The sequence below is a fragment of the Apus apus genome, chromosome Z (assembly GCF_020740795.1).
Source record: "Apus apus isolate bApuApu2 chromosome Z, bApuApu2.pri.cur, whole genome shotgun sequence".
In the NCBI taxonomy this organism is placed as follows: domain Eukaryota; kingdom Metazoa; phylum Chordata; class Aves; order Apodiformes; family Apodidae; genus Apus; species Apus apus.
Window position 1 is genome coordinate 2,158,140 of NC_067312.1, and position 3,660 is coordinate 2,161,799.

The window sequence follows — 3,660 nt, forward strand, 5'->3', positions numbered from 1 at the left end:
AGGGGGGAGGGAGGGAGGGGATGGGGAGGGTGGGGGGACATGGGGGGACATGGGGGGATGGGGAGAGTGGGGGACATGGGGGGACATGAGGGGACGTGAGGGGATGGGGAGAGTGGGGGGACATGGGGGGACATGGGGGGATGGGGAGAGTGGGGGGACATGGGGGGACATGGGGGGATGGGGAGAGTGGGGGGACATGGGGGGACATGAGGGGATGGGGAGAGTGGGGGGACATGGGGGGACATGAGGGGATGGGGAGAGTGGGGGGACATGAGGGGAGAGTGAGGGGATGGGGAGAGGGAGGGGACATGAGGGGATGGGGAGAGGGAGGGGACATGAGGGTTGGGGAGAGGGAGGGAATAGGGACAGTGAGGGGACGTGAGGGGAGAGTGAGGGGATGGGGAGAGGGAGGGGAAAGTGAAGGGATGGGACAGTGAGGGGACAACGAGGGGAAGGGGACCGTGAGGGGACGGGGACAGTGAAGGGCTGTGAGGAGATGGGGACAGCCAGGGGACAGGGACAGTGCAGGGGCTGAGAGAACACCGGGACCGTGAGGGGATGGGGACAGTGAGGGGTTGAGGCTGTGAGGAGAGCAGGGCTGTGAGGGGATGGGGCTGTGAGGGACTCGGAGGGGACGGGGACATTCCGGGGACAGGGGCTGCGAGGGGCGTGAGGGGACAGCTGCCAGGCGGCAGCCAGGATGGCAGGGGCCACAGCTCCTGTGGGGAGGAGGCTGGAGAGGCCGGGAAGGCGAAGCGGGAAGCACAGACCCTGTCTGTTGGTGGCAGGGAAATGGGGTCCCCGCCTGGGTGGAGTTCCTTGGAGCGAGGTGCTTCCTCAGGGCCTTGGCCACAGCACTGGGTCCCCTGCACCCCTCAGAGCTCCTCGCCACACGCCCAGTGCCACCGCTGAGGAGTTAACCTCTGTCTTGTGTGTGGCTGCAAAGATCTGGAAGGGCTGGAATAGCCATCGTGTACATACAGACTTGGCAGGAGGCCGTGGCTGCTGCAGCTCAGCACCAAGACTGTCAGGTCCAGAAAGGAGACACGGTCAGAACAACCATCACTTTTGCTGCTAACGTCGGGCTGTGCAATGTCCTCGTGCTGCTCGTGCTTTGAAATGATGCCCTTCCCCTGCTAAGCTTTCACAGTGTTTGGAGAAGGAAGGCTCAACAGGATGAGCTGTGACCACACCAAACCACAGAATGGTGGGGGTTGGAAGGGACCTCTGAAGACCATCTAGTCCAACCCCTCTGCTAGGGCAGGAACACCTTCAGTGGGTCACACAGGTACAAGTCCAAGTGGGTTTGGAATGTCTGCAGAGAAGGAGACTCCACAGCCTCTCTGGGCAGCCTGTCCCAGGGCTCTGTCACCCTCACAGGAAAGAAGTTTTTCCTTATGTTTAGCTTGAACCTCCTGTGCTCCAGCTTGTGCCCATTGCCCCTTGTCCTGTCACTGGACACTGCAGAAAAGAGACTGGACCTACATTCCTGACACCACCTCCAGATATTTATAAAGCATCTATGAGATGCCCCCTCGGTCTCCTCTTCCCCAGGCTCAGCTCATCTGAGACTCCACCCATCTCCTCTCCAGCCCAAACACTGAGATGTTGTCCAGCCTTGCAGATCAGGAGGCTGTTAATTCTCTGCTGGCATTTCATGTGATTTCAACTGTTGGATGTACAAACGAGCCCCCTGCATTCAAAAGGAGTCGAGTTGCTATAGCAACTGTAACGATAAATCTACAAGCCCACTTAATCAAAACCTCCCCTCCTCATCACGACGTGGAGGCCCGTTATGAAGGGCATGTTCTGCTGCTTTCCCCCAGCCCTCAGGGGGCTTTTGAAACACTCCTGAATAACGTGGTGCTGCACCTACAAGCAGAGGAGGCTGCTGAGATAACACGCCAGGTCGTGACTTTGTGCCTGGCTAAAAGCAGCCCAAACCCAAGACTTTTTAGAACACCAGACTTGATACCCAAACACCATCAATCACTATTGCTGCAAACTCCTGTCAGCCCAGGCTGGCTGAGGATCTTGCCCAGTATATCTGACCTGCAGAAATAGGCTGCCTTGTGAAAGAAGGACTGTCTGGAGAGCTGTTGTAATTCAGCCCAGGAGAGAAGAACCTTCACCCCAGGGAATGGGATTTGCAGGGCTGCAGGGGCTGACACTCCCAGCAAACCATTTTTAACAGAAGAGCTTTCACTTCTAGACTCCATATCCAGGACATCTGCACCAGCTTTTCCTCCCAGCAGCTCTTTGGTGTCAGCTAAATCACTGACACCAGACTTTGGTTCCCTCTCAGCTCCAGACTCCAACCCACCGAAGCTTTTCCAAGCAGCGGGGTCATGGTGAAGAGGAGGTTCTTCATCTCCTGCTACTACCAGCCAAGGAGCAACTGATACATCTCTAACTACTTCATGCCCGTGCAGTAGAAGGAGAGAAGCAGCCGTTTCTTCCCCCTCCCGAAGACTTTTCTCACCATATTTGGTGCTCAACACAGAAGAGTTTCTTTTGGCGCACCCGGCGTTGTTGCTTTGCTGTTGCCAAGAGAACAACTGGGAGCCCTTGGCATTCCTCAGCTCCCCAGAGCCAGCTGCCAGGGCTCTGCTGTCTGGGCTGCACAGGAGCAGCCTCACAGGGCGTGAATCCCTTCAGGAATTTCACAGATGACAGGAAACCCTTGGATTCTCCCAGCGGGTTTCCCACGTTTTGCTGGGGTTCCCTTTTGGAGGAAGCCAGTGGGTTAATGCTGGAGCAAAACCCATCTCCCAAAATTCTGGAGGTGCACATCAAGGTGCTTAACATTCACTCTCCTAAATCCATGCTGTGCTTTCCATTCGAGTTTTCCTGGACTTTGGATCATCTGATGCTTGTTCTGCCTCGAGGCTCAGATACCTCCTGCTTCATTTTTCTCATGGCAACCAAGCCTCTCAGAAAACCTGAACAAGAAGACTTTTGTTCCCCATCCTTGAGATGATTTGCTCTCTCCTTTCTGTACCATTTCCAGCTTTTCAAAGATCCTATTTAAAGCAGCACCACCAGAGCTGGACCCGGGAGTTCTTGGGGTTTTTTATATCACTGATTCTTAACCCAAATTTAAAACAAACAAACAAAGATCACTTCTCTGTTCTACTCACCCACATCTCTTCTAACTATATGCTTAGACTAACCCTCCTGCAGAGAGACAACCTGATAACTTGTCTCATCTGCATCATGAGACCACAGCAGGAACAAGGCAGTGAAGATGATCCTTTACCTTGAGGCACAATTTGTGAAGAAAAAGTGTCTTTTATTAGACCAATTCCCCTCAAATGTATCACTTCTCTCCACAGACCTTGCCTCTTGCACAGCTCCAGAGCAACAACACTGCTGATTATTACCTTTTCACACTGGTTCCACTCTTTGGATTCTACTTCAGCTGGTTTTGCTCTATTTTTTGAAGTCCTTCTGCTTCCAGTTCCTCACAGAGCATTTCTGCAATCAAACGTGCCCAGAGTGTCCTCTGGCTCTGCCACCAGCTCACATGGGAACCACCTGCATCCCAACCCAACTTCCACATGCAGCCTGGGTTTTGGGAATGGTGTCTCCCATGCTAATTCCCACACTGTCCACAGCAATTGTTTGGGAAAAATCCTAGCTGGTCTGATCCAGCACTAC